Raw genomic sequence first — 21,240 nt, 5'->3', positions numbered from 1 at the left:
AGTGGGCACAAAGCCTAAAGTGAGGCTATGATTAAACATGACACTTAGGTGAGGTGCCAGTTCATTTTGTAGTTCATGTAGTACACAGCCTGGGATGTCATCTGGTCCCATGGATGCTGTATTCTTAGCTTTGGAGAGTGTGGTTTCTACCTGTGTGGCCATGATTATCGGAATTTGGCAATCTTTTGGTATTGAGATGGGCCCTTTAGCAGGTGAGAGGGGGTTGAAGTTGGCACTAAATCGATCTGCCAGGATATTGGCAATATTCTTGGGATCAGTAAGAGCAGATATGAGCATTGACATTTAGATTCTTGACATAACTATAGAATGCCTTGTGGTTGTCTTTGGAATCTTTGGCAATTTTATTTTCATAACTAGCTTTTGAGGATTTTATGAGGGATCTCAGCTTCTTACTGAGGCTGGTGAGGGAGATTTTTGCATCCTGGGATTTTCCTCTTTTCTGCAACAGTTTCTTCCTTCTATTGTATAGTTTGTTTATAGCAGGGGACCACCAGATTGGCTTCCTTTTTTTGGAGAAGAGCATCTTGGTTCTATTTGGGATGGCACGATTCAAGCAGGAGTGGATGTGCTCGTACAGTGCCTTAGTGTAGGATTTTGCAGTTGAACTTCCAGATCCCGTCTGCGTGGGTGTTCTGAAGTTTGTCACTTCTGACTTCAGTAGCATGAAGTTGGCTTTGGAGAAATTTTTTAAGGAGTTTTCCTTACTTGGGGTGGGGGTGGGATATGGATATCAAGGGTGATTTGCTTATGGTCAGACCTGACCAATGAGGGGGTGACCACTGGTGTGGAGCATCTATCTCCCATGTTGGTAATGACCAGGTCTAGGATATTGGAGCCCCTAGTGGGACAATGGATTAGTTAATCCAGGGCATTAGAATTTATGAATTCCAAGAACCGTTGGGAAAAGGAGTTGGTACTCAAGTAGTTTTCCCAATTAATAGCAGGGTAGTTGAAATCACCCAGTATTAGGGTGTTTGGTTGTATCTTAATATTTTCCAGTATGTTTAGAAAGGTGTAGTGTTGATCTTGGGGCATGGTGGGGGATCTGTAGCAAGTTACAGTTTGGATTGCAGTCTTACCTAGTGTTAGTTGCACCTGGAGAATTTCAGATGCATTGTGTTGGGCAACTAGCCTGGAGGTGTGAATATCCTTGGTGAATATGGACACTCCTCCACCTTTAGTGTTTCGGTCTTGATTTTGTGGCTGAAAAGTGTGGTAAGAATTGTAGCCTGGTATTGCAGGGGTGCTCTCTGGAGCCTTGAACCAGGTCTCAGTTATTTTACAGATATTGATGTTCTCCATTTTTAGGAGTGCCTCGAGAGAGTGCATTTTGAGGTTTCGATTTCTAGCACTGAGTAACATTACCTTCAGATTTTGCATACTTGTATCTGTTATGATGGTGGTTTTATCCTTTGAACCTTGCCTAAAAAAGGCACTATAGGGGTGGCAAGAGCTTCAGCCAGTAACCTGAATCCCAGGGGTGACAGGTGCAGACCATCTCTGGCAAAGCATCATGGTTTGTCGATCATGTCTTCCCAGGCAGACAAATACTGGATCCCCTTTGAATGACACCAGAAGCTTAGCCAATTGTTAAAGTCAGTCATTTTGCCCTTATACTGTGGTATCATTCTGAGCAAAGGCAGGATGCTACTAAGGGCTAGGGTCATTCCTGCCTGGGTCACATGATCCAAGAGCTCTTCCATGTCTCTTTTCATGTAGTCCAGGGAGGTATGTCTCAAGTCATTCACTCCAGCATGGACAATGACAGAGTCATATTTGTACTTGTTGTGGAGTGACTTGAGTGCATGAATTATGTGGCGGGTCCTGGCACCCGACAGGTAGCGGACTGTAATTTTCTCCTTGTTCAGCCTCGTGAGTGGGACATCAGTGTGCCTGACTATAGAGTCACCTATGACTAAAGTGTTGGGTACATTGTCTTGCCTTAGGGGCTGTTGTTGGGTGGCACACTGGTGTTGTGAGCTATGTGTCACTTTGGTTGTGACTGTTGTTTGTTTGTGTTTCAGCTTCGGAGGTCCTTGTTGCTTGGGCAGGTTAATGTTAAGGGCCTCCACATATGTGGGTTTAGTGTTGCTATGTGTGGGTGTTGATGGTGTGGGTTTTGAAGGGCTACGAGTTGCTTGAGGTGTAATGCAGGTGTTAACCTTCTCCTCTTGACTGTCTAGCACAATCTTGGCCGGAGAGAGCTTTGCTTCCATTTTGGCTATGTAAGTGCATCTCTCGCAGGTTGTAGTGTTGGGTGGTAGGAGGAGAGGATTGTCTGTGTACATGAGGCAGTTGCTGCATTGCCCCAGTATGCCCAGATTTGCCAGGTGGACAGGAGAACTCACCGGAAGCGGACCCTTGGACATGCCTGTTTAGGTGCTTTTTTGTAAAATTTAAGAGCTGTTTTCCCTTACCTTCGCAAGGTACTTTGCAATTATAGGCTGTTTAGTGCCTATGATTAATTTCTCCTTATTGACAAGGAGAGCTGAGTGCTTGTATCAGTTTCAAGCTTCCTAGTTCTTTCCATAGACTTTTTAATTTAAAATTTTTAAAGATACATTCAAGCCTTTATACTTAAATCCAGTATATATATATGTATGTGGGTATATATATATATATATATATATCTACTTCTCTTCAGCGAAAGTACATCACTTCGAAAAAGAGAAGTAGACCCACACTTACACGAAAGTGTACTTAACCAAAAGTGCACTTCCGTGAAGAATGGTTCAACAAACCGTTAAGGAACATTGAGGCGCTGAAGCACTCTACAGTGGGGAAATGGGAATTTACCTGTTTCCTCACTGTAGTACGATTATGGAGTTGGTATATTTAAGTAGGGGAGTGTGGGGGGCACAGTCCCTCACATGGGGGGTGCATGGGGGCCTGCCCCCCTGCAAAAACATTGTTTTGGTATTCCTGGTCGGTTTGTTGAAACGTTCTTCGTGAAAGTGCACTTTCGGTTAAGTGCACTTTCTAAGTATGAGTCTACTGTTCTTTTTCGAAGAAGTGTTTTTTTCGATGAAGTACAGTAGATCCATATATATATATATATATATATATATATATATATATATATATATATATATATATATATATATATATATATATATATAAATATATATATATATATATATATATATGTGTGTGTGTGTGTGTGTGTGTGTGTGTGTGTGTGTGTGTATATATAGATATATATATATATATATATATATATATATATATATATATATATATATATATATATATATATATATATATATGTGTGTGTGTGTGTGTGTGTGTGTGTGTGTGTGTGTGTGCCTACACACACACACACACACACACACACACACACACACACACACACACACACACACACACACACACACACACACAATTTGCAGAATTCTATCCACTGATACCCATAAATTTGCTTAATAAGAATAACACAGATATCTACAACTTTGGATCCTTTCACTGCCCAACACTAGTGTAGTTTTGTCATCTATAAATATTATACTATACATCTAAATGGAAACTGCATTAAGATGATTATTTAGATAGACCTCTTCCTACAAACTACCAGAGCAACACTGGGAAATCTAAATCTCACTGTCTAAACCACTCAGTGATTGGCTTAGGAAGTGAGAGCAGTCTGTAAATCAGAATGGTCTTGCAAAGTATGCAGGACGGCTAACACTCCTCTTATATGCTTTGCAATGGGCTGTGAATATCAATCACAATCTGTGTGTATTTTTATGCATTCATGGCTAAGTACTAGGTTAGGCGCCATTGCAGGTCATTTTAAGCCTAGTCGATTTCCTTTTTTGTTCTTGAATTAACCTATTCCATTTGGTTAGAGTTTGGCCTTACCCATCCCATGGTAGATAATTATATATTACCCAAATCAGAATAACTTGGATCATACCATAAATAATATGATGGGACCCATGCATGGGATAAAGCATTTAGGAGTTGTTTCTGTACATTTTGTACAGGGGGAAATCCTGGGGTAAATTTTCTGTTTCCCATTTATAGATCCAAGTTGTGCTTGAATAGGCACAGGGATAAACTTTGTTTTATTTGGATGGAGAGCCTCTTCCAAAGCAGCAGTATCCTCTATAAGACATGCATGTCCTTCCAAATCATTCAACAACAAAAAGAGTATTTTTGTACTCTGAACATGGATTTCTCATCCTCTTATTTCTTAATACATTTAATGGCAGTTTTACAGATGTGTAGTACATGCGTCTTTAGTTCATCTGCTGTCAGAGCCTACTGCGTATGTCAGGGTCACAGGCAGCATATGTCACACATGAGGTTAGAGTAATGCTGTCTCATGTATGAATTTAAACATTACAACTGAACATGCGCCTGTATAACACTTGCTGATGTGTGACTTGGACCAGAGACATTTTTTTTTCTTTTTATAAACGGTCCCATTAGATAATCATTTCATAACAATTTCAGGCCATAAAGAAATATTAATGTAACAATAACTTCAGCAAAGTGCTTCCCATCAGCAACTCATCTAAAGCTTAGTCAGCCATTTATGCCATACCTGGAAATTAGCCCACTTATGTTATTCACACTTAGTTGCATTGGTCCTTTAGATAAGACATACAAAGCTTGGTGGATATTTGTCCCCGAATATGGAAATTAGTTCATTGGGAATTCATTGTCTGCCTATTTCTTTCCATAATATCCTGTTTCAGTACCAGTTTTGAAAGTATCTGGCCCACTGAATGCTTGTGCTTCCTCCATAATATGAACAGGTCTCTTGGTGTTTAGTGCTACTGCCCCATGCTTCCATTTTTCCTAGTATTTAGTAGAAACCCATCCTTGTGGCTGAATACACCTTTCCCCTTCATGCCTTGTTACAATTCTATACTACTAATGTCCCATGATGGTAAATGTCAGCACCTAGGGCACCTGATGACTTCTATCCCCCTCACAGCCACAAAATGTCAGTGGTTTTCTTTGTGCTCTCTGCAGTCATGTCAATGCAGTTCCTCTTTGTTTTCTTATATCATCATCTGGAATCCCTTACTTCAGCCTACTTATCAGTAAATATGACAGCATATCTGGTGTGTGACATCATACCAGTCCTCCCATTACTTACATTAATTGTCCACTAAATATATATATTAACAGACATATGCATACTGTATGTCTGTCTATCTGTCTGTCTATCTGTGTGTGTATAGATATACATGTATTATCAGACATGCAGATTGTCCTTATACTTATGCATCCAATAAAAAGGAAGGCTGTATTTTGTATTTTATCTCCAGGTATGATAATTAGTTCATTCCGTCATTCTGTACATTTTTTCTGTCTGCTTTGAACATTTTTTCACAGTTAAATATATCCACCACTTTGTGGTCAATCTGTAACATTTGCAAGGTCTAAATGTGTTGTGTTGCAGTCCGTACACACACCAGAGATTCAAATGACACTGCTGATTGTTGCCTTGTTGATTTAATCCTTTATGTAACACTAGTGCCAAGTACAAAGCTCTCCTCTGTGCTTATTGTACTAATGTAATACTGGGGTCACTCCGGTGGCATATGGCCCATCTGACCCAGGTTTGATTAGTGCCTCAGGCAACCGATGGAGTGGCAAGGAGAGATGGGTGTTACAGTTTCTGGGAGGGGATGTCTGACAATTCCTGAGAGGGGAGGTCTGCGGGCATCTCCTGCAATGATTCCCGGTGGAGACTATGGATGAGACTATGGGAATGTGGGGTATAAAAAGGGGAAAATGATGGCGATAAGGCTGAGTTTCTGTGGAGGTGGGGCAAAATTCCATACAGTTTCATTGTATGCCCACCAATTTGATGTACCACAGTTCCTGCACAAGGCTGGGGAGGTACAAAACAGGGTAGGTCAAAAATAAGATAAAAAATGACTTGAGGTAGGACATCACTGACCTCCAAAGGGCATCCTTAAGACCCTTGTTACCCTGGAGTAAAATTTGGGTATTGGACTAGGAGTGGACTATCAAGCCATTAAATCCATCAAAGGACATGTTGCAGTGGGATGACTGTCAAAATGATGGAAGGGATGAAAAAAAAATGACAAAACACTGAGCATTTCATATTAAAACTTACACAATCTTGTTCTTACTATTATAGACACAATGTCACGTGCAGCTCTACCTGTGAAAATAATGTATCTGGAAGCAGATATTTTATTATGAAAAAGATACAGGAAATTTGGTGCTAGAGGTAAGGACAGACAGCAGGGCAGTAGCACTTTTCGGCAAAATACTTTATGAAAGGGATGTTATTAGAATATACCAGATGCAATGCAATATTTATCAGGAGAAAGTTCCAGACTCCCCATGAACCCTCAGGAAGAAATTAAACACGTACTGTGATTTTTTTAATTCCAGCCATCCTAGTTTAGAGGAGCTTATTAATGTTGTGCTTAGATAGTTTAGAAAAGATGGGGAAGTTCTGATTCTATAGAGTGAACGAGTTGATGTGAAAATCAAATTTAAGTAGGTTGTCAATAGTAATACCCAATAGTTTGGTTGTTTGGTCAGGAGAGACAATGCTTAGGGTTTAAGAGAAGACAGTGTTTAGAGAACCATTGCTCAATAATAGTGAATGACTTTGAGCAAATGATGGTGGTGTCGTCAGCATACTGAATGCAAGTAGTTGTTGCAAGTCATTAATAAAGATAGAAAATAAAAGAGGACCTAAGATGGAGCCTTGAGGTAAGGTGGTGGGGAGAAGTTCAGAGAGATTGTTGTTCCATGTCAAGAGAGTGATTTTAAGTGATGAAGAAGGAGTTGGTGATTCACCATATCAAAGGCTTTAGACAGGTCTACAAAGAATGCTGATGAGAGAAGATTGCTTAATGGAGTCAGTGAAGGATAATAAGGCTGTGGTGATTTAGTAACTGTTTGTGGATACATTTCTCCATTATTTTATGATGTGTGAGATTTTCCAGAGGGAAGGTATAGAACTTTCTGTTATGGTTCTGTTTATTAGTATAGAGAGATATTCAGCTGGGAGTTTGTCAGCTGAGGGAGAATATAAGAGGTAGGTATGGGTTTGAGTTGCATACATGGAGGAGTGAGACTTGGGTTACCTAATAGAGAGGCTTGTTGGTTGGCTAGGTTAAGTATTGTAGATGTAAAGAATTTATTAAAAGCATTAGCTGTCTGTAAGAGTCAGGATTGGGAGTTTCAAAAAGAAGTGTGTTAATAGATCTCCAAAATTTTTGTGGATGATGGTGGGATCTTTTATGATAGCTAACTTTGTTGTGTTCCTTTTGTTTAAAGCAAGTGATCAGTATGGGTGCATGTTGGTCTAAAATAGTAAGAAAGGTTTTATTAAAGTGGTTAACAGCGGAGAGTTTTGAGAGGAGACCAGTTAACCAGGCTGAGGTCATTTTGAAACTTGTGAGGGTCAAGGTGATTTTAGTTGAGTTTTGTGCCTAATGATGTATGTGAGAGAGTGGTCACTAAGGTCATCTGGACTATTTGTCAGGATCCAGTCAAGTATGGATTCCTTGTTATTGCTCTTGTTTGTTCTAGTTGTGGAGTTGATGGTTTGGTGGAATCCATGCAGGTTAATAAGGGTGGATGGATTAGTTTGGTTACATACATTCCAATCAATATTGAAGTCACCTAGCAATATGGTTAGTCATGTGGAGGTTTGGGCTGATTTATTAACATCCAGTCCAGATTTAAAGAGAATGGTCCTGTCTTAGGATGTTGGGGATGATTTCAGTATCTTTATAGAGGGTTTGAGCCAGGTTACAGAGAATGTCAAACTGTTGGACTTCAAGAAGGGCATGAAGAGCTGGTAGTTTGTTGGAAATGCTACGGATGTTAAGATGTGCTATTGTAAGAGATTTAGTAGGTTTAGAATCTGGTGTTGGAGTAGTTTTCATTTGTTGGGAGTTAAGGGATGTTGTTAAGGTGTTTGGTGTATGTCCCCATCAAGTAATTGTAGACTATGTGTCTAAGAATAAGGTATTTGATGATATTTAGAGTCAAGATATGTGTTGCAATATGTAAAATTTAGATGTGTTGTGAGTATAGATGGGGGGGTATTTTTGGTGTGTCTATGTGGAATGTTAACATTCGGATTTAATGGATGTTCATAGTAGGTTATTAAGTAGATGGAGGACAGAAAGGTTAGAAGAGTAAGTAGTAGGAGAAGAAGGTGAGTGTTGTGCATGTTGAGAAGGGTAATAGACAATATAAAGTGGGCAAGATAACAAGTAGAGGGGGTGAGAATAGGAGGGGATGCTTTGTTGAACAGGATAATTCACATTGTAGTAGAGAAACAAACATGCTGTAATATGGGTGAACAGACAGGGGTGTAGTGTCAAGAGAATGAGTGTCCAGCATTTGGAACACAAAGGCTGTTAAGTATGCAAACCATTTACAGGATGAATAGTTTTATGGAATGGCTGCTGTTATTCAATAAACAATACTTTCCTGACTGGTTAATGATAGGGGAGTGCAGAATTGCAACAAGGCAGCACTACTGAAACATAAATATTTACTCGAATAGCATTTTAGACAAGTAGAGGCAGGCAGCAAAAAACAGGCAAAAATACAAGGCACATCTAATGAAGTGAAAAAAGATGGATGACCTACAAATATATGGGCAGTGAAAGGCAAACTACCACTATTGTCGCTAAATATGACCTGCTATACAAAGTTTTCATTTCCCCCCTGCGTCTGTTAGGTATGATAGTCACAATAATTTTCTTACATCTCATACTGACATAAAACTCTAACAATAGAAGAATTTAGATTTTTTTTTAGTTCCTTAATGTAAAGACTTTGCATGTGGTTTCACTGCTGAGCTTGATAAACTGTTATCTACCTAATAACTAAGCCATTTCAACTTCACAAGCAGTCATGCACTACTGTAAACATATCTGAGATTCATATATGAATCAATATGTAAACTGAACAAAATAAATTAAAAAACAGCAATAGTTTAAACAATATATTTCCTTTAAAGAATTACAAAATATAAATGAACAAATCTTACCTAATCCAAAAATTAATAGTATCACAAGCTAATGCAGTCTTGTCTCTGAACATTGTGACAAATAGATATTGCTGTACTTTTCTGGGAAAAGCAAACCACTGCCTTCATAAAAAAAAAAAATTGCTCCCTCAAAATTCACAGGTCAGGAGAACAGCCATGCAGATGCATTTCTTCAAAATATTAAGGAATTAATGGTATATTTTTCTATGTACTTTTTGTTCCATGCAAACTGACCTTCAAGCCTCTCCCAGCTGGATTTGACCAATTTATTCCCCCATGGTGGGGAGTTCCCAGAACCACAAAGATGAGAACAGTCTGGAGGAGGTCATTATTCAAACAGCCATGAGGTTATCTGTGTCCTTGCCAGTGCTGCGGCTATGAGAAGTGGCCTAGTCTGACCATCAGAATGGGAGTAATGAGCTGCTGACATCATTCCATGGCCCACAAATGTCCTACTACTGTGGGTAGATGCTCCTGTGCAGTTGTTAATGAGAGTTACTATCGGACAGTGGCTTGATGGGCCAATCATCTACTCACAATATAGCTATGCAATGTGATACCTCCTCCGAGGGATGTGCAGTGTGTCGTGTTCCATTTTTCTCCCCCACAATAGCTACTCATATCATCCCCTGCCAGTAGGCACTCATATCATCCCCTGCTAGGGGTCTACTTTAATTAAACTAAAGCAGAATTTGTCGAATACGAATTCGTCGACATGTAAACAGCAAAACACAGAAACATCAAATGCACTAAATAGCGAAATCGGAAATGTTGAATTGTCATAGTTGGCCCATCTGCGGTATAGCTCCGTAAGGTAAGTATGCGATAGTTACGGATCTTAGGGTTAGGGTGTGGTTAAGGTAAGTGCATAGATAGGTAATGTATGTAAGGTTTACTGTAGGGTTTTGTTAAGTATATGTGTGTGGAATATTTACTTTGTGTGGGTATAGTTCTGTAGGGTAAGTGTGCGGTAGTTACGAACCTTAGGGTTTGGGAGGGGTTAAGGGTAGTGCATAGATAGTTGTGTATGTGGGATTTAGTGTAGGGTTGCAAGTAGGGTTTTGATGCTTTAATTTAGGGTTAGTAGTAGGGTTTTGGTTAGTGTATGTATGTGTTTTTTGTTGTTGTGTTTGCGTAGGTGGTATGTTACGGGCGGTGGGGTTGGTCGACTATTGCGGTTACGATGTTAAAATTTGCTGTTTTGCATGTTCGACATTATCGCGGTTCACTGTTTATGTGTCAACAGATTCGTATTCAATGGATTCCACTTTTGTTTAATTAAAATAGACCCCCTGCCAGTAGTAACTCATATCATCCCCTGCCACCTCTATAAACCACTCTTGTCCTGAACTGCTAATTAAACTTATGTCACCTGAATTGTAGTCATGCCTTTGTCCCTCTATGCCACAGTAGTCAGATTTGTATTATGTAAAGACCACAAAAATGTTAAATGAAAACTGTATAGCTTCAACAACAATGAATAACACATTGCATAAAATGTAACCTATATTAATAATTTACTAATTAATTATTGATAATTATATTAATGATATAGCGGTTTACAAGTATTTTACTACAGAATGCACATAGCTGTGGATAATGATAGGACTGTTATGATGGCTCCTTAACTGTTGACTCATTTATGATTGTCTTAAACAATTCTGATCACACATGAGTGATTGTACACAAATGCAAATCGCATTCAGAAATGGAAAAAACACTAAAACAATTATGTCTACAGAGGTGCAAACCACCTGCACCTCCTGATGTGTGGGAGTGTTCGCATTTACCACAACCATGCTATGTATATAAGCCATATCTGAAGTCACTGCATCATGGAAAAAGAAGAAAGTCATAGCATACAGCTAATTCGACCTTCCATGAAAAAGCCCAGCAATCATACATGAGTAGCCACACAAAAGAGCCATTGGCTAGTGTTTTGCAAATAGATGTCGCTCTCTATTTAGAAAAGTAAAGTATTTTTAATTATTGGGAAGGAGAGATAACAGCAACCACCACAGATGTATTAGCTTTCTCAGTAGTAAGAATGTCAGTCACTATGTGCATACTTGTATCATTTGCATGTTTTTGCAGTGTCACTGTAGGTTTTCTCTGGACACTCTAGCTTTCTCTCAAAAATTTGCATGTTGATTGGCTATTCTATCCATGTGCATTGTATTTACCCCTATCACTATGGCTGAGTCATTGTTAGAAGTGTCTTTGGTGACCAATTCACTTACTTAGTTAACAGATAAATAAAATTAAAAAATAGATACAGGGTGAGATGGAGACCTTTGTCATCACAGACCTGAGTCACATAGCAAAAGACTGATACTTAGTAGTGGATTTCCTTCCCAGTGGCAGACAGGCAAAATGTATATTATTCAGTGTACTAAAACCTCTGTTGGATATCACAGTCCTCACCATTAGAAAAAGTCATTGGATTTATTTCTATATTAAAGACCTGTTGGGTGTCTGTCAGCAATCTCATTCCCTTCCTGCTTGGTTGCTACTTGCAATTTCTTTGTTGCACCTGGAATACTCCAGTAAATGTTCCTTTATATTCTGGACACTTTGCATAGGGCATTTACTGTGAAACAAGATTAAAGACACCCCCAGCATGGAGATGCTAATTTAGCATTACATTCTTCCACATTAAAAAGTAAATACTTTGCTTTTAATTGCAGTATCTACAGCTGCACAACTTCTTTTAATTATGAGATCCATTGCATAAAAGTATTGAGACTCCAGGGCATGTTGTATAATAGAGTATCAGCACTTTTCAGGTGTATAAAAGATGTGGCTTCACCTTAACCCTTGAACCAAAAACACTAGGATAGGCAGGACTTCTAACAATATTCAACAATATCCAATTTAAGAAGGCAGCCAAAGACAGGTGACACACAACCAGGGAAACTTTAATGCACCACTATATTGTTTAACAGGATAAAGCGCTTTCATCTGTAAATTCAGACTTCTTCAGAATCACAAATTAAGTCTATGTGAACATTTAAATATCCCACTCTGTGTGTCAGGTGACCATAAACAGCCAATTTTGAGATAATTAAGATAATTAAGACAATCTTAAGATATTAAATAAAAAATACCTAGTATATAAGACTTCAACTAAAGTAAACATCCAATTGAAATATGTTCATTTAAACTGGGGGGGGTGGCATTTAATCTGAGTTGCCATCGCAGCTTCCTCTCCTCAGTCAAATCTTCCCATGGATCCCCCCTAGGATTGCTAACAATGTAATCTAAAACAAAAAACAAAACATTGTGGTCAGGATAAGTTGTGTGCTTAGCCAAAGATTTTTTTTTTAAATTCATCTTCCTTATATCCAACATATGTTCATATATTCTCTCCCTTAACTTTCTTTGGGTTTTACCCACATAAAAACTGTTACATTCTGACAAACTGCTAAATACACCACCCCCTGTGTATTACAGTTACAGTGGAACTTGGCTCCAATTACTATTCCATTAACCACTGTTTGGTCACCCACCAAAATATATTTATATTGGCTATAAAAGCCACATTTGTGGGTGTCTGTTTTTTTTTTTTTTTTTGTTACTGATAAACCCACTATGATAGATCTGCTTCTCCAGTAAACCATGACTGGTCAATTCCTAGTTTTGTCTAAAACATCACTGAAGGAAGAAAAAATAGACCAGTTCTTCCTCAACACATCTCTAATGTAAAGGTCTTCTAACCAATATTCTGTTACAAAAGCTAGGTGGTGATTCTTGTCAAGGTGGTGTTACGGTTAAACATTTCTGATACTATATTAAAAGTAATTTTTAATAATGGGAGAATTTCTCCCTTCTCCCTTCTATTAACCACCTCCAACATTACAGTGGAAACCATCATTTAGGATTTCTCCCAAAGTCTTACTTTCCGATCTGAATTAGTTGCTTTTGGAGAGCTTGGCATCTAGGTAACTTACACAATAGTGATTGTAGGAATAGGTGAATTTTAAAAAGGGAGTAGTGGAGTTCAAATAATCAATAAAACTAGGGATCTCACAGTCAGACCTGTCCCACACAATAAACATGTCATAAAGAAATTGAAGATATAACTTCTAAGGCTTAATGAGAAACCTTTCAAGCAAAAAACACTTTTTCCATTGGAGGAGAACAATATTTGCAAAAACTGGGGTGTGGCGTGAGAGGCCCTCATGGCCACACCTTTTACCTGGTGAAAATATTGTCCCTCCAAAAACACAAAGTTATTTTTAAGAACAATTTCCATACAAGTTACCAAAATGTTGATGTTGTTGTTATCAAAACTAGTTGATTCACAAAGAAAATCATGAAACTATGCTAAACCATTGAGTGGGGGATAACATTGAATAACTCAGCTATGTCCATTGTGAGGAAAACAATGTTTCCAGAATAACTAAGATTCTTTATTTTCAACAAAAATTCCCAGGAATCGTGGCATAGATGATCAAATAATCCAAGGATTTCTTCAATTTCAAATCAATATACTTGCCAAGGGGTGGATTTTGGACTTCCTAGCATTAACAATAGGCCACATTGGTGGATCAGTGGTGTTCTTATGTATCTTAGGAATTCCAAAAATACAGAGCACCATGGGGTTTTTAACCTGACAAAAGTCAAACAACTCAAGTCCAATTTCTCCTTGAGCCAAAAGATCCTGTAACAAATGATCACTTCTTCTATAGGAAAGTGTAGAATGTTAAGGGATGTTTCTTCATATACATCACTGTCCAAGAGATAAAAATGCATCCTATTTAAATAATCATTCTTGTTCTTGATGACCACACCCCTCCCACATCTGGTTTCATTACCCTTAAGTTTTTTGTCATGGGCAAGTTTGGACAGCAAAGCAAACTTGTGGGGATTCAAATTGCGGCCACCCACAAGCTTGAACTTGCAATGTTGAAAAGACATAAACCCAAACTCCACCAGTTTTTCAAATAATAACACAGGTAAAGCAAGGGGTTTAAACCTTATCAAGAACCTGAAATGACCAGTACTCTATATTAAGTGTGCCTCAGAGTGTCCTATTCCTTAATTATACAAAACAAATGGGAAATACAATAAACTTTTAGAACAGGTACAAAAAAATAATTCTGAACAAAACATAAATACATAAATGTACAAAACAAAATGACCACCACTGTGATAGACATTATTAATAATAACTGATTTAAGGAACATATAATGAATGGATTGGAAAGAGCAAGAATTAAACCAGTTTTGCAACAAGCTTTGTCAGTGCAAATAGAGGAGCAACCGAGAAAAAAAAACTTTAGGTATTTAATTCAATTATGCATTAAAGAAAACCAGCACGAGCGTAATACTTAATATATCTCATTTCATTCACATGAATAATTCATGATTGCTCTCAGGCATATGCATATGATAACATTTTCAATAAATATTAGATAATTATCAATTCATAAATATGACACATATTCAATATGTGGATGCATACCTAGGTATATATCAATAAAAAACTTACATCCAAATGTAATAACTCTTCAAATATACAGACTCATACTGAAAAAGTGATCCAATTTAAAAATGTTGAAGGTGGTGCAATCATAATACAATAATTAATGAAATACAAATGGAATATTAACTGGAAGACAGTAACAGTATGTACCTAAACATAATAAAATGTAATCATCTGTTTACAGAGAGATATCAGAACTCAAAACTAGTAGAAAGAAAGAATGAAAACATAAAATGAGTATAAGAAAGAATGAAAGAAAGGAAGGAATGAATGAATGGAAAGAAGAAAAAGATTGGGTAACTTAAAATCTATGGGAAATGGGCACTATTATTGTCATATACATTTGCTTACCTTTGAATGCTATGATGTAGGGAACTACATAACTGCATATCCAGGAGAGTCCAGACACAGTTGATATGCAATTAAGGATCCACAGCACTGGACACTATACACAAACATATGACCAAGTACTATACTGTGGAATAAAGACAGAGATTTTTGGTAGTATTACCACAAACCTAACATAAGTTATAGTTGAAAATGAATGGCACTCAATAACAAAGAAATGGTGATTTATTGCTCATCAATAATACTTCTGTTTCTTTTACTGACACTCAACAGGGCATATAATATTAAAAGAAAAGCTGCAGCACATTCTGATGATTGACAGTTCACACAAGAACAGCTGGCCAGCTCCAACACAGTGTAAACAACAACTTTCACTAAGAGCACCTAATATGTAGAGGACCACTTTACCACGGTCATGGGAAAGGATCCTGAAAGTATTAAGAACTGCTACCTGAACTGACAGTGCAGTAGACAATAATATTACTGTAACAGTGTTTTACACACACACACACACACACACACACACACACACACACACACACACACACACACACACACACACACACTGCAAATACTATCAGTCTGGACATTTTTCCACAACAGCTGTCAATAGTGGCATGTTCATTTTAGACAGCAGTTATAGCTACACAAAGATATGAGTGGACAATGGAAAAGGCCATATAAACCATTCCATTGCTGTGACAATTTAGCAGTCATGCTGCATTTCATATCAGCTTATATCTATGCTGGCTACTGGACCTCTCTCCTCCCCAACAGTGCAAACCATTATTTGCTGTGCATGCTGTACTGCTCTGTCTGTACAGTGCTAGCTGTCTGGACACCTTACAGGCAGATGAACAGTTACATTCTTGACACAGGCGTGCATGGTATACAAGTGTGTACTATGTGTTCCTATACATGATTCAAAACAGTAGTGTGCAAGCATGTCAGTAGCATGATCTAGATTCATGAATCATGTTACTGATATGACCATGTACACAACATAGTGCAGGACCACTTTATATTGATCCATGAACCAATTGCTGGACATTACCTCTCCCACATAGAGGCTGAACATGGTGGCTCAAAAGTTAAAACTTTAACCCCAAGCTTCAGGGCATGAGTCCCAGTAATGACCTCTTGTCACTGCCTGAAGTTTGTGTTCTCCCTGTGAATGCATAGGATTTCTTCAGGTACTCCAGTTTCCTTAGAAAAACATTTGATTGATTATTCTAAACTGGCCTCTTGTATTGCATATAACATTGATATTGTGACCTGGGTTGCTACCAAAGGGGACTGCAATAGTTAATTTTACCAAATGAATAAAATTAAAAAAAATCAATCAGCTAGAAAAAAAATATGGTTCAGTGTGTTTCCTGTTAGATGTGAACATATGGCACAAGCTTTTATTTGTTAGAATGTATGTCTGGTAAAAACTTCTACCTAAAAGTTTTATAGCCAGTACGATAGTAAGTCATAAGGTGAAATCTGCTGAACAACTCTTCTCTCTTGAATATTTTTAATAGGCAGTAGCTAGAACAGGTTAAAATGGACTTTGGAAATCAATTGTTCTAACCTGATAATTCAGGTGGATATGCATCTTTTGTTGAAATTGTTCTTGAAAATAACTTCCCAAGTCTTCTTTGAAATAAGACTCTCCAGGCCTGAAATGAATGAATATGTGTTTTAATTCATGGAATAAATGTAAGGGTGATGATACCAGTACATGATTTGGGAAGGGCAGGATTCTAAATTCTTTAAGTGTTTATGGATATGGATTATTTCATTTGTCTAAACGGAATAAATTGCTCACACCGAATGGGCTTTAAGCTTTAAAAAAAGGATTGTTTAATATGGAACCAGTATTACTTTGCATCAAATAATAATATTGAAAATATTGAAACATTAAGACCATTCTATCCCATGGTGTAAAATGCATGGTGCTTATCTTACCATTTAAATCAGTTTGTTGTGCTTCATGTTGGGTTTGCTAGTATCTGAAGTTAAAGCTGTCAGTTGAAGGCATTTTTATAGTTGCAGTGCTTTATAGTCTGCAGTGCTTTGCAAATTGTTTCTGTGATGTGCCTAGGTGCTTAAATCGTTTCTGAGTGGGCTGTCACTTTATTGCATTTTTACTATTTCTCTTCTGAATTTGAAGCTACAACTATAAATTGATTTGGGTTTTACAGTTTCCATTGTTATTTCTTGGAGCTCTTAAGTGTATTACCAACATTGATCATCTAATGCTGTGTTTTATTCACTTTTTAAATAGTATCCATTGTTATTTTTCTGTGCTCTTAATTAGATTATTAGCAAACTTAGAGACTTTTTAAGATGCCTATCCAGTCTGTGTACCCAGCTTTGGAAGCTCTTCCCAGTCTTATCTTCTGTATACCTAGCCTTAGAAAATCCTCCCAGTCTTATCTCCTCTGCTCATCTTATTGGGTACTGACATATGGAACTGAGTTTGCCCCCCTTAGACAGTGTACTTTGACATTGCCTTAAAGTGCATATGTTCCTCATTGCTGGATTGTCTACCTTTTAATCACCTTGTAATTACGTGTAGCTAGTTGTTTGATTTATTTCTGGTACCATTTCAATTTTGGCTAACAAAGTGTGTTTTTACAATAAGAAGACTGGGCTTGCAATCTAGTGGCAGTCGGAAGGTAACCTTGTCTGTCTGAGTTGGGATACATGCAGGTGGGCTTAAGTAATTTATTTGTTTTTGATATCTTTTCACTTTTGACTAACTAAAGCTTGTTTTACATTAGTGATAGCCTAGTTTGAGTTAGGAAACATGGGGGGGGGGGGGTAAATTGACAATTGCTTCTTGTAGCTAGTTGATTTCTTTTCACTTTTGGCTAATTGAAGTTAATTTTTACATAAAGAAGACTGGGGCTGAAATTCTAGTGGCAGTAGAAAGGTAGTTTGGTCTGTCCAAGTTGGGAAACATACAGGGAGGGGGAGGCTTAAAGTCATATTGCTTCATCAGCCAGAGGGCTTTCTAAGAACTTAGTTGTTTGGTGATAATCTTCACTTGAGAGCAACTTTTGCTGTGCTTTTATAGTATGATATTCCAGGACCATTCATCTTGTGGCAGAAGGTCTTTACCTGGTCTCTCTGAGTTGGGAAGCACTCCAGGGAGCTGAAAGGGTAGTTCTTTATTGGCCAAAGGACACTGTGTTTGTTTACAGATTTTTTCTGTCTGCGATAAATTATACACGTTTGTACTGCTCTGTGCTCATTTCCACACAACGTAGCAGCACTTTACAAGTGTTTCCACTGTAACCAGACCCATCCAGGCTAAGATAACCATATTTTCTTGATTTTTTTTTTTTTTTGCTCTTGAACTTGTTTTATTCAATGCTAGCTAATGTTTTATTACAGTTTGAAAGCATTTACTTAACTTTCTGCTAAAAATTGTTACTTCTTTGTTTGGTTTGAAGTTTCTGAGTCCTTCTTATTTTCCTCGCAGAAGGGTAAATTAGACAGGGAATTAGTTGTTTGGTGTTAATCTGCACGACAGTCACTTCTGCGGTGCTTTTACATTAAGAAATTCCAGGATCATCCATCTTGTGGCAAAAGGTATTTACATGGTCTCTCTCAGTTTGGAAGCACTCCAGGGAACACAAAGTGCAGTTATTTATTGGCCAGAGGGCACAAGAGTTAGTTTTCAACTTCTTGTTGTCTGCTAAAAATTAGACACGTTTGCATAGAACAGCTCACCACACAGTGGTAGATAACAGTAGCTAGTAGCAAATGCTTACTTTGTAAAATGTACCTACAAAGCTAGTACCTAAGATTATAACCTGCATCACAGAAAGTCTGTATAGAGTTAAGCTTAGGGTAGCTGGTTAGCACACTGAACAGCACTAATATCAGATCATAGCACTTTCTAACATATAGTTTTAAATCTAGACATCACTCAGAAGATCCCTGTAAAACTGAGTCTCTAAACCATATTAGCCTGACCATAATACAGGTCCTAACAGCATAAATATGCAATTTCCTAATGTTTCTGTGGCCAGCTTGGTAGATACGGGCATCCTTAGACATTGTAGGCAATATTTTAATCCTTAAAAAGACTTATTTATTAATGGAGTATTTGTAGGCAAAGCCAGGGCAAATAGGATCATATAAGAAATGCACAAAATATGTTTTGTGAGAGGGGACGATGTCTCAGGAGTAGGGCTTTGTGAATTAGTGAACTTAATAGGAGGTTGGCTCTCAAATGTGCTGGTAGCCATTTAGCTTTAGTGAGAGTTAGGCAGTGGTGTTCATTATTGGGGGATTTAGTAATGAACCTATAGATTTTATTGGAGGTGGTTTGTAAGGTGGTGACATTTTTCTTTCAAGCTGCAGCTTTAATGGGTAGTCCATATTCAAGTTGAGATAAGAGTATTTCTTTGCCTATGGCAGCTTTAATTGTCTTGGACAGAAGTGGTGGTAGCTTGTTCACTCGGAGCAGTAATGTGTCGATCTTTTTGCATGTGTTTTAAATGTGTAGTTGAAAGTTAAGAGATTGGTCTAGCCAAATGCCAAGGTATTTGTAGTATGTCATCTGTATAAAGAATTAGAGGTATCTTAGGATGATCAGATGTGAGTTTGTTGATAAATATGGAAAAAAGCAGAGGGGATAAAATGGAACCTTTGAGGACTCCTTTCATAAGATTAGTTTTTACAGAGGTTGTGGTACTCACTTTTACCTTAAAGGTTCTATTAGTGAGTAAATCTACAAACCAAGGTTTTGCATTGTCACCAATCCTTATTTCAGTTAATTTGTCAGATAGTAAGTTATGGTCAATAACTTCCTTAGAGGCAAAAATCTCGCTTCTCGCTTACAAGCAAGGCTGTCAAAAACACACACACTACATCCTTCACACATACCACTCAAACACACACACACACACACACACACACACACACACACACACACACACACACACACACACACACACACACACACACACACACACACACACACACACACACACACACACACACACACACACACAGACCTTCTTATGCTGAAGCACTTATAAGAAACCTTCCCAAACCTCAAGAACTTCCTAAGCCATCAAATGGCAATACCTATCCTGAGCAATCACACAGATGCCCCTCTCACTAGGCTGGACAAGCTGAAGATAATGGTCGGTTGCCAACTTGAAGTGAGGATCTACATTATCATGCTTGCAGTCAAGTCACTGCAGCACAGGTACCAATATTATTCTATCATAGTCCATGTGGGTGTAAATGACCTGAGGCTTACCTCACTGGATTATATGACAAGAGACGCTATGGATATCTCTGAATATGTGTCACAAACACATATGTGCCTTGGATCTGGCAGCATTCTACCTTCACTAAGGATGATGTTACACTATGGACAAAAATTATTGATTTTAATAATTAGCTTATCCAACGTATATCAGCATGGAAGAATGTGGTTTAAAGACCAAGTTCCTTTACAAAGGATCTTCTGTGCCTGTCACCCCTAGGCTTCCAAGTATTGGCTAAAACTTTATCCATTCTCCCCTTAGAGCTTTTTTTTAGGCAATGTCAAAATGACAAAACTACCAACACAGCAAAAAAAAAAAAAAGTCAACTTTAACGTGTTACTGCTCAATGCTAGAAACCTAAACAAGAAGCTCCGTACATTACAAGCTTCCCTCACTCTGGAGAATGTAAACATCGGCGCTGTTAGCAAAACTTGGTTTAAAGCCACAGAAAGTACTCTGGCAGTGCAAGGCTACAGTATCTCCCACACATTTAGACCAACATCAGCACAAATGCTAGCCAAGTTTGGTTAAACAGGATGATGCACTGGAGGTCATCCATGCCAAGTCTCCATAGACAAGGTTCCTCCCCATGTCCTTGCCAGCTACAGGTCAACCTTTATGATGCACAAAGCTCATAACTCTTACCTACACCTACTAGAGACTCTCACCATCAAAATAAATACCCCATTCATGGGACACTAACCCTCTGTAAACTGAAAAAAGTACACTGCCTCTTACTCACAGGCACAATGTGTCCTGGACTTTATCAACACAAACACACTGGCCCACATACTATGCACTCCATCCAGAGGATCAAAAATACTGATCCTAGCACTAAACAACATGGGACAGCATTGCACCCCCCCCCCTGTATCATGTCTTCATTGCTGAGGTCGGACCACAAAGCTGTTCTAACAGTTAGGAACAATTCTAAAAGCTGTTCAAACGCAAACTACATCCAGTGACAGTTTATCAAAATTCACAGCTCCCCCAACCCTGAGACCACAATTACTTATGCAGAATTATTCACAGAAACCCTATACAAGCACATAAATGGCTGTATTGAGGCTGCTATGCCTACCAGACGTAATCCT

Source organism: Protopterus annectens, chromosome 5.part0 (assembly GCF_019279795.1).
Source record: "Protopterus annectens isolate FY-2018-M chromosome 5.part0, PAN1.0, whole genome shotgun sequence".
NCBI lineage: Eukaryota > Metazoa > Chordata > Ceratodontiformes > Protopteridae > Protopterus > Protopterus annectens.
Note: the sequence above shows the minus strand (reverse complement) of the source record.